Here is an 11,730-nt window from a genome sequence, read left to right on the forward strand (position 1 = left end):
TTATCCCTACGGGGAGCTTTCCTTGGGAACACGGTCCTGATGAGATGGTGATTTTCCGGGAACAGCTCGCCGCGGGGCTGCGACTGCCCTTCCACCCTCTTCTTGTCGAGGTCCTAAACCACTTCGGTGTGACGGTTGGCCAGCTTCACCCGAACTCTATTAGGAACTTAGTGGGAACGATCTCTTTATTTTGCGACGAGAACTTCCCTCTGGATCTGGAGATTTTTTCTTCTATCTTAATGTTGAAAAAGCAAGTGGGTCCCCTTCCATGGCGTAGGCGGGCATACTACCTGTCCCCTCGCCCGGGCTTCAAGCTCTTACACGGACTCCCCAATAAGGTCCCGGCGTGGAAGCGGGACTATTTCGGGGTGCGAAGTGCGATGGGGTGGCCGTTTCAGACCGGCTGGGGGGTGGCCGCTCCTGATTCCGGCATCACACTTGATGAGGAGACGGCGAAGGGCCTCCGGCAATGGGCGCGGCTTGGGCTGGATTGCCAATGGTATCTAACGGAGGCCAAGCTTATTGCTGCGGGCCTGAGTTCGGATAGGTTCTTTCCCTAGTGATCTTGTCTTGCTCTTCGCTTACATCTTACTGATGTCGAACTCCTTTTCGCAGGTACAATGGATTCTCGAGGGTCCCGAGGTGCGCACTTGTTCGAGGGGATGAAGAGGTGAAAGCGGGTGGCCAAGCGAGCTCGCGCCGAGCCATCCCGAGCTGCGGAGCCCGAGGTGCCAGATTATCCGGCAGTGAGCCCGAGATGGTTCCTCCTATGCAGGGGCCGGCGGGGGCTCCTTATGCTGAAACCACACACACGGGGGCTCCCGCCTATTCCGAGTCCGCTCATATGCGAGCTGGGCTGTCGGGCTCGGAGGCCCCGGGGGACTTCAGGAGAGTGCTGTCGCCTGTGCATGCTCTTCAATGGAGTAAGGAGGCGATGTTTCCTGAGGAAGTTGCGGCGTGGACCGAGCTCCCTCTGCACCAAGTAGCCTGCCGTGCCGTTACTCATGCCATGGTGGTAAGTGATCCCTTCTTTAGAGCTTGGCTTCTTTTTTTTTTTTTTTTTTTTTTCGTTTCTCTGATCTCGTTTTCCTTTGATAGGTGAACTCCTCCATTCACGCCTTGGCGAACCAGGTGGAGAAATGCTCGCGGCAGGCGCGAGCTGCCGAGGAGAACGCTCGTGCTGCTGATGCTGCTGCTCACCGTGCGCGGTCTAGGCAGGCGAGGTCTCAGAGGGATGCCGAGGCCATGGGGGTGGTGGTGCAGCGCATGGCGGAAATGAAGCTGGACCTGGAGCACCAGGTCGAGTATCTTCAGGAGGATATCAGGGAGAGGACTCAGATCTTCTCTCAAGGCATCGAAGACGCGAAGAAGAAGGCTGTCAGCGATTACATTGCTTTGTCGGATTTCGATGACCTGATGGTAGACTCCTACAGGAGGGGTTTCAAGCTAAGTCGGTGGATGATCCGGAATACGTACCCCGACCTCGATACCAGCGCCATATCCACTTCGCGCATCACTCCGGAGATGGCTAATGCTGCGGATGCCGAACCAGACTCCGAGGGGGAGGCAGGTCCTACGGGCGTTGTCGGAGAGGCTTCTGATAACGATGAAGTAGCCCCGGGCTTGTGAAATGAAATGAAATGAAATGTCTCCTTTTTTTTTTTATGTACACATCCGTTTTGAAATGAAATGTCTTTTTGTTCATGTATTGGTGTCTTCGAGCTATATTTTTTGCCGAACTGACCATTTCGGTCCCTCAGTTCGTTTTATGAAATGGCTTCGGCGTACTTGCTTTGGTGGCCTATAGATAGTACCTTCTCAAGTTGACAACGTTCCATGCTCGGGGTACTTGTTTCCCTTCTAGGGTTCCGAGCTCGTACGCTCCCCCACCGAGTGTTTTCATTACTCTGTAGGGTCCTTCCCAGTTCGGTCCAAGTTTCCCTACGCCGGGTTCGGGCACTATGACCTTACGGAGAACCAGGTCGCCGACGCGGAAGTTCCTCTTTTTTACTCGCGCGTTGTAGTACCGAGCTACCTTTTGTTGGTAAGCCGCAGTTCGGATGTGCGCGAGGTCTCTCACTTCGTCCAGTAGGTCAAGGTTGGTGCGTAATTCAGCCTCGTTTGTCCGTTCGTCGTACGCTTCTAGTCGTAACGTAGGCACTTCGATTTCCGTCGGGATCACTGCTTCGGTGCCATAGGTGAGGTTAAAGGGGGTCTCACCCGTGGCGGTCTTTTCCGTGGTTCCTTGAGCCCATAGAACACTTGGTAGTTCGTCTGCCCACAAACCTTTGGCTCGGTCCAATCGCGCTTTTAGTCCGCGGAGGATGGCTCTGTTCATTACTTCTGTTTGGCCATTTGCCTGCGGGTGTGCGACCGATGTGAAGTTCTGACTAATTCCCATACTTCGGCACCATTCTTGGAACTTGATATCTTTGAACTGTTTGCCGTTGTCGGAGATCAGTACCCGAGGTAGCCCGAAGCGACATACGATGTTCTTCCAAAAGAAGTTTTGTATGTTTCGGGCCGTAACTATTGCCAGGGGTTCGGCTTCTATCCACTTTGTGAAATAATCTACTGCCACCACTAGGAATTTTCTCCCGCCTGTCGCTGGTGGGAATGGCCCCAGGAGGTCGATCCCCCATTGGGCGAAGGGCCATGGGCTGGTGAGATATTTTAGGTCGGCAGCGGGCTGATGGTGGATGCTGGCATGCTTCTGACACTTGTCGCATTTTTTGACGAGCTCGATTGCCTCTGTCTTCATCGTTGGCCAGTAGTATCCTTGTCGAAGTGCCTTTTGGGCGAGGGCTCTGCCCCCCAGGTGTCCGCCGCACAAGCCTTCATGGATGTCACGGAGTACCAGCTCGGCTTCGGCTGGGCGCAAGCATCGCAGATAGGGGAGCGTGTAGGATCGTCGGTACAACCGTTCGTCTATCATGACGTATTTGGCTGCCTGGCGCTGCACCCTCTTGGCTGCGTTGCGGTCCGCGGGGAGGGTTCCGTCTACCAGGAAGCTCGCGAGTGGGTCGATCCAGCTCGGCTCTGCTTCGGTGACGGGAGCGACCTCTTCTGCCCCACCGAGAATGCTGGGCCGAGGCAAGTCCTCTACGTACACGGTTCTCCTGGCGTTGTGGCTCGTGCTAGCCAGTCGGGACAGGGTGTTGGCCTCAGCGTTCTCTGACCTCGGGATTTGCTTGATGAAGTGTGATTGGAAGTTGAGTAGAGCTTCCTTTACTTTTGCTAAGTACGCAATCATAGTGAGTTCGCGTGCTTCGTACTTTCCTGTAACTTGGTTGACCACGAGTTGGGAATCACTGCAGATAACCATGTGCTTTGCTCCGACCTTGCGCGCTAGGTTTAGCTCGGCTATCAGTGCCTCGTACTCCGCCTCATTGTTGGATGCCGCGAACTCAAAGCGTAGTGCGTATTCCAGTTTTGTTCCGCCCGGGCCGCGTAGCACTATTCCAGCCCCGCTGCCTTGTTGGTTCGAGGAGCCATCTACGTGAAGGATCCAAGGCTCCTCATCCCAGTTCGCGCTTGGTTTAACCAGGAGGGAAGCCACGCTAGCTGCTACTTCACGGGGCTCAGACTCGTTTGGCTTGGGAGCTCCGAGTTCGCCCGAACTGGGGACCTCGGGCTCGACCAACTCAGGGGCTTCGGGGTTGAATGTGCACTCTGCGATAAAATCTGCCAAGGCTTGGGCCTTGATGGCAGTTCTTGGCTTGTACTGGAGATCGTACTCGCTGAGCTCGATGGACCACTTCGTCAGCCGGCCGGAAACCTCGGGTTTGAGTAAAACTTGCCTCAGAGGTTTGTCGGTCAGGACGATGACGGTGTGGGCCTGGAAGTACGGGCGGAGTTTCCGTGCTGCTACCACCAGGGCATACGCTAGCTTTTCTATCTGCGGGTACCTTGTCTCTGCTCCCTGCAAGATTTTACTAACATAATATATGGGTCGGTGGACCCGGTCTGCCTCCTTTACTAGTACCGAACTGACCACCTCGTCGCTAGCCGAGAGGTATAGCTCTAAGACTTCGCCTTCCTCGGGCCGAGCTAAGGTTGGCACATTGGCGAGGTAGCCTTTTAGCTCGTCAAACGCGAGCTGACAGTCTTGGGTCCATTCGAACCCTTTGCCTTTGATTGCTTTGAAGAAGGGTAGGCAGCGGTCTGCCGACTTGGACATGAAGCGGCTTAGGGCGGCTATGCGGCCGTTTAGCCTTTGGACTTCTTTCATTTTCCGGGGTGGCCTCATATCTAGGATGGCTTGTATTTTGTCTGGGTTGGCCTCGATGCCACGTCGATTGACAATGTAGCCCAGGAACTTGCCCGAGGTGACGCCAAAGACACATTTGTTGGGGTTTAATTTCATGTTATACTGACGCAGGATTTGGAAGACAGAATCTAAGTCTTGTATTAATTCTTGCGAAAACTGTGTTTTGACGACCATGTCGTCTGCATAGCACTCTATCTTTGTGCCGATCAGGGGCCGAAACAGCCTATTTACAAGTCTTTGGAAGGTCGTCCCGGCGTTTTTTAACCCAAAGGGCATGACCTTGTAACAGTATAGACCGAACTCGGTTATGAAGCTGGTTTTTTCCTCGTCGGACTGGTCCATCCGGATTTGGTTGTAGCCTGAATAGGCATCCAGGAAGCTTAGCAATTCATGTCCCGAGGTCGCGTCCACTAGGCGGTCGATCCTAGGAAGGGGGAAGCAGTCTTTCGGGCAAGCTCGGTTCAGGTCGGTGTAGTCGACGCACATGCGCCACTTGCCGTTCGCCTTTTTCACCAGCACAGGGTTGGCCACCCAGCTCGGGTAATGGACTTCCCTTATGAATTCTGCCGTGAGGAGCTTTTCGACTTCCTCGTCGACCGCTTTCCAGCGTTCCGGGGCTAAGTTCCGTTTCTTCTGTCTAACGGGTCTGACTAAAGGGTCAGTGTTAAGTTTGTGAGTTATAAGACTAGGGTCAATACCGGGCATATCGGTCGCTGACCATGCAAAAATATCTAAATTTTGGAGTAAAAAACTTACCAGTTCGGTCCGTAGGGGTTCCTTGACAGAAGCACCAATCTGGAGTGCGCGAGCTGGGTCCGTAGGTGAGGTCGGGATCGCGACTGTCTCTTCTGTCGGCGAAGCTCGTTCTTCGCCTTGCTCCGTAGGCCGCTCCAGGTCGAGGTCGCCGGCCGGCTTGGACTTGCCCTTTAGGGTGGCGACGTAGCACTTGCGGGACTCGAGCTGGTCACCCCGCACTACCCCCACACCGAAGTCCGTAGGGAACTTCATTGCCAAATAATAGGTAGAGACCACCGCCCGTAGGATTTGCATGATCGGCCGTCCTATTATGGCGTTGTATGGGGAGGGGGTCGCGACCACCAGAAAATCGTGGTTGAGTCTGACCGCACAAGGCCACGTGCCGACTTCCACGACCACCGTTATCTTTCCAAGGGGCCTGACTTCCTCCCCGCTGAAGCCCACCAGGGGAGTGCTTGTAGGTTTTAGTTCGCTCCTTGGCAGCTGTAGCCGATCAAATGCCGACTTGAATAGGATGTCCGCCGAGCTGCCTGAATCTACGAGCACGCGCCTAACTTCGAAGTCGCTGATCCTGAGTTTAATGACAAGTGTGTCGTCATGAGGGTAGCGAACTCCCCGCGCGTCGTCTTCTGTGAAGAGGATCGGCTCCTCGGTCTTCGGCCTCTTTGGGGGGTTCCGCTCCTCGAGGACCGCTTCGCGAACTAAGGTCCGAGCTGCCGCTGATGTGCACCCCGCCACCACTGAACCTCCCACAATTACATGGATGGTTCCCCAAACTGGCCTTTCTGCCGGAGGCTGTCGCTGCATCGTTTCGGCAGGCCTGCTGCTAGTCTCTGGGGCGTCTTTTAAGTGTTCGCCCGGCTGATCCGCTTTATTGCTATTATTGTCGTGTTGTACAAAGTTTCTTAAGTATCCGCGACGGATGAGCCCCTCTATCTCGTCTCGGAGGTTATTACATTGTTCGGTACTGTGACCGTGGTCCCTATGGAAACTACAATACAAATTCTTGTTTCTTTCGTTCGGATTTCCCTTTAGGCGAGGTGGCCATTTCACGAAGGAGGCGTCCTTGATCGTCATTAGGATCTCGGTCTGCCTTGTGTTCAGCGGCGTGTAATCCGTCCAAGCTGGTAGGGGAGCTCAGAATGACTGGTTCGGTTTTGGGTCCCGGGCCGGGTTCTTTCGGTCGGCCGAGCTAGAGGGCTCGCCGTCCCTCTTTCTTTTCTCGTTTCCGCCCTCGGTTCTTTGGTTGATTTCCTCCTCCGTCCTCATGAACTTGTCCGTGAGCTTGAGGAACTCGGCCACGGTCGCGGGCTGGTTAGCTACCATGTGCCACTTGAATTCCTTGTGCGTCACCCCTCTTTTTGCCGCGGCGAGCTGTACCGCGGGGTCTAACCGAGGTATCTGTAAGCATGCCTCGTTGAATCGTTTGATGTAGCCCCGTATGGGTTCTCCTTCCCTTTGGACTACTCCGAAGATGCTTTCCTCTGCTCTGGGGCATCGTTTGCTGGTGACAAAGTGTGTAGTGAAGACCTGCACGAACTGAGCCCAACACTTTATCGATCCGGGGGCCAGGTTCTTGTACCAAGTGCGGGCTACCCCCTTGAGGGTGGTGGTGAAGGCCACGCACATGCATGATTCGCTGGCCCTGGCGAGGTGCATTTGGGACTGGAAAGCGTCCACGTGGTCGTTGGGGTCGAAGGATCCGTCGTACTTGTCTAGGGGCGGGAGCTTGAAATCTCTAGGCAAGGGGACTGCCAGGAGTTCTGAGGCGAGGGGGGAAGGAACTGAGAGAATCGGGGCGACTCCTACCTCGTCCGAGCTCGTCTCGCCTTTGCCTCTAAGCTCGGATAAGACGCGGGTGGCGGTTCGTCGACTCCGACGGCGTCTTCGCTGCTGAGTGGGCCTTGTGCTGGCGCTGCTGGCCTCCGTGTTGCCGAGCTCGATGGGCTCGGAGTTCTGGTAGTCCGCTGCTGCCAGTGCGCCGAATCGGTTTCCCACCAGTGGGGACTCCGGTTTGGAGACCCGAGGTGCTGACCTCGCGGGCGAGGTTCCTGATCCGCCTGCGAGCCGCGAGGCGGGGATGACTTTTCTTTCTCTCCGGCCTGGGGACGAGGCCTGGCTGTTTGGGGGATTCTGGGGCCTGGAGGCCTTTCCTTGGTGGAGGCACCCATCCTGCGGAGAGGCCTTTACTGGCTTCGGGGCAGGGTGGCGAGGTGGAAGTAGTGGTTGGTTCGGTGTCAGTTGGGGAAACTGCTGCTGATAGTGGTATTGGGAGAGGTTGTGCAACACTTGGTGCTGGTGAAGCTGGTGTTGCTGGAACTGCTGCATCTGGGCTTGCATTGCCCGCATGCATTGCATTAAGTTGTCCAACCGATTTTGGCTAGCTGCCAGGGGGACGGCGGTTGGTTCAGTGAAGGTAGTCTCGATGGGAAGAGGGAAGAGGATGTTTGCGGATGGCAGGCTTACAGGTGCCACTGCTTGTGGCGTAGTCAGATTGGGGATTCCATCCACCGGGAGGGGGATGGTGAACTGCCCAACACACACCACGGGAACTTGGAGCTGTTCCCCGGTGGTGTTTGTCTCTGTGCCGCGTCCGACGTTGCTGGATGAGGCCATAAGTAATGAGTTTTTTAGAGAAGAAGGAAAGGGTATGAAAGTTTTGGAGGGAGGCTTTTTGAAGCGTTCCCACAGACGGCGCCAATTGATGATGCACAATCTGGCCGGTCTTAGCTGTCGATGATCTTGCCTCTGAACTGAGCAACAGGGACTTGAAACGGGAGGAGAAGAGAAGCTCCGGGGAGAACCCGGCGTAAGGGCTCCGAAGCTCAAGTTAGAATCCTTCAACGGCAAGAATAACCAGATAGCGCGAAAGTTAGCATACCTCATCCCTGGAGGGGTAGAAGCCTTTTATAACCACCTCGCGCACTCACTTCCAGGCCTCCGTCAGGTCGGGCATGATTACTTCTGAACTCCTGCCAGTTCGGGTGTCATTTCCTCTGGTCGGGCAGAACCGCCACTGTTCCTATTGTCGGAGCCGTCTCTGCAGCTAGTGACTACGATTGCAGGTGGCGGTGGTAGGAAGCCGTTTGAAATGCGGCTGTTAGGCGTCAGATCCCAAATCAGTCAGGTACGTCGCCCTTGGATAAAGACGTCCTTGGTGTCGGGTACGTTTGGCTGGCCTGGTGTTTTGGAAGTGAAGTGTTGGAGTGGCGAGCGAGGTGCCTTGAGTTCGGTTTGGAGTGTTCCGAGCTGCCACGGGTCAGCTCGGGTCAGCTTTGTGAGGCTTGGGGCCCAGTACAGTTCGTGCTCCTTGCAGGGAGCTCGGGTTCTCGGTAGGGAGCTTGCTCTTAATAGCGAGCTCAGACTCTTACTTGGGGAGCTCGGACCCTTAACAGGGAGCTCGCTCTTAACAGGGAGCTCGGGCTCCTAGTAGGGAGCTCGGATTTAGGGAGCTCGGGTTCTTAGGGAGCTCGGGCTTCTAGTACCGAGCTCGGACTTGGGGAGCTCAGGTTTTAGGGAGCTCCTGTCCCGAGCTCGGACCTTTGATAGGGAGCTCGCTCTTAACAAGGAGCTCGGACTAAGTACAGCGGTCTGGAGTTCGGGCTCGGTAGTGAGTTTGGACTTGCTTCCGATGTTCGCTTTGGGTGCTCTATTGTCCCGAGCTGCTTGCCTTTGCCATGTGTCGGACGATCGCGAGGTCGGGCCAAATTTTCCTTCATCAAAAATCTTGTATTTTGCATTATTTTGTATGTACACTGTACATATTTGTATTTGTACTCATTTCAAACTGAGCCTAAGGCTCCACTTGTGAAGAGTGCAAATGTTGGTTTGGTTCAATTTTGCTAGTGTTTGGCAATAATACATTTGTGCATTGACAATAACAAAAGGGTTTACACCAAAGTGAAAGGAAATTTTACATAAAAAAAATCGATGTACATTTGCGCTAAAAGTTGATCAAATGTTAAAAGGTATATTATTGTCTTGGGATTCGTATTTGCATCCATTATAACATAAAACTCTTATGGCAAAAAAGTAAATTTATCCTGTAAAACTAAACCAACTTTGCATTTTCATGGACTAGAATGCACTCTAAGCTCAATTTGGAAGGAATACAAATACACACAAAATAATACAAAATACAAGGTTTTGTTCTCTACAAAACTGAGCCCTACATATTTGCATTTGCACTCTTGCCAAATGGCGCCTAATATGCAAATGCTATGATGCAAAAGTTGTAACTTTGGCTCAGCTTGAAAGGAATACAAATACAAATATGTACAGTACAAAAACATATAAAATGATATAAAATATAAAGTTTTACATTCTACGTACTTGTATTTATACTCCTTCAGCCTTAAAAGAAAAAAATGTGAAAAGTAGTAAATGAGATATCACAACTTATATCTTTAATATTATTGAAGTTTTTAATATGATTGATAAGTACATCTTTGTGAGAATTGAAGGAATGAAAAGTTACGAGTTATTGATATGAAAATTTATATCAACTGTGGCATATATTTGAACTTAATTAAGCTTTGAAATAAGCAAGCCACCCACAAGCCAAATGGGCTAAAAGAACACAGGGTGATTTTATGAATTAATGCAAAACCCTCACCAAAAGTATCGAGGATATTCAAAGAGGATGGAAAGAAGGAGACTGAGAGAGGAGCTAGAAAGGTGTCTTGAACTGTACGATATCTATTGGCGATAAGGGTTTAAATGTAATTGGTTGGAGGGTGGGGTGGGGATCGGAACACTAAATTCTTACATCAGGAGAAGAAAGAACACAACTGGATTTGGATGGCAGAATAATAACAATGGGGACTTGGATTATGGACTCAACTGTTATTAAGGAACGTTAACTCAGTTAATTTTTTGTAGGTAAATAGACAGTTTAACAAAGCAGCTCTTCTCTTGGAGAAGAAATTGGGAAATTCATTCCAAATGATATTACAAAAGAAGATAGTATTATGCTGAATTAACTTCCATCTGAAGAAAAGGTGAAGAAAGTTCTCTTTGATATTGGGTCTTTGTAGGTGTCAAGCCCGGATGGGATGCATGCTCTTCTCTAGCAAAATGCCTGGAATGCCTTAAAAAATGAGTTTATTGCTTTTGTTCAAAACATATGGCTTACATCAACTCTATCAACTTAATTCTTTCTCATCCCAAAGAAGGACAAGGTGGAAACTGCGGCAAATTTCAGGCCAATTGGATGCAATAATGTCCCATACAAGATAGTTGCAAAAATTCAGGCTAAAAGACTTTAATTCATACGTACTAGGATGGACATTAGTGTTATTAAGAGGACCTAGCTCTCACTTGGCTAATGACCCTAAAAAACCAATATATGCGTATACAGTACGATACATTATCAATGCTTCAAACCATCTGAAAGTGCTAGTGCCACGTTCATTGTGTAAGTATCCATGGGTTCTGAATTCTGACCCAATTAACACGACTAAGAAGACAGCAACACTTCCCATCACTGTCCAATTCCAGCTTTCTTTCAAGGTTGACCACGGTAATTTCTACCCTATCTTTTGGCTACTTATCATTATTATTACTGACCACGGAGTTATTTATTTAAAATATGAATTTTGGGGTGGAGACGGGTTTGGAGATTTTATAAGGATATGGGTAAGGTATGGTATTAGATTAGTTTGTTCATATTATTTTACTTTTTTATTGCTTATATAACAGAAAATAATAATAAATTAGATATAGGTTTTAGATTCAACCTGACAATCCGATCGATTTCACCCTCAAATGCATAGAGGGTAGGATTGGGGAGGGTTTAGATTTTGAAAATCTAACAGGTTGGGAGGTCTGAAGGATGGGTTAGGGTCTAAAATTTACAAAACCCTCACAGAACCCACTCCATTGCCATCTCTCCCTACACGTCATGACGTCAGGCTATCTTTGTTGAATTTTGAAATCTTGATATTTAGTTAGGATTTGTGTCTTGAGTGCATCGAGCTTAAACTTTCAATGTGACTTCAATTGTACTCTTCCCAAACTGAGCTTAAACTTTGAAAAACAAATCATTTACTCGTCAGGACGTGGAGTTCCTTTCAATGTTCCCCAGCAGAGATAAATGTTATGACTTATGAAAGCTGGGCTGATGAAGTCTGGCCATTAGAAAACAGCAGAGTCTGGTCCATTCCAGCTTGAAACTGCAAGGCTAGAACATGGGATTAAGATCATTTTCCCACGGAATTAGTGAAAGAATGGTAGGATCCATCTAATGGACGCCATAAAGGTTGCGGAATGGGTGGGGCGAATTTCAAAAATTTCCTACCTTCTCCCAACTGGGAATCATATTCCCTGAATTTAGAATACAATATTCAAGGATCTACTTGAACCCTAATCAAACCAGATCTGTACCAAAAGATAAATGGGAGGATTATACCTGATCCGGAGAAGCAGTATCTCCCAAAGTTGGTGTTCACGCCCAAAGAATGCTCCAAGATCTGTCCCCGCTGAAGATGACACAGCTGTGGATGGAACAGAACCAGCAGGGTGCGTCCTACACACTGGATCCTTCACAAGAATCCCCTGGATGTACTAAACACTGAATTCTTTCAGTCTTTCTTGCAAGACTGATGTCAAGAACTGGTTTCTTGACTTTCTTTTCTGCAAAGATCGAATCTTGCAACAATGCAGATGGCGGCGGCAGGAGGAGATCTCCAGAAACGAAAAGGCTG

This window comes from Nelumbo nucifera, chromosome 8, assembly GCF_055504915.1.
Source record: "Nelumbo nucifera cultivar China Antique chromosome 8, China Antique-T2T, whole genome shotgun sequence".
Taxonomy (NCBI): Eukaryota; Viridiplantae; Streptophyta; class Magnoliopsida; order Proteales; family Nelumbonaceae; genus Nelumbo; species Nelumbo nucifera.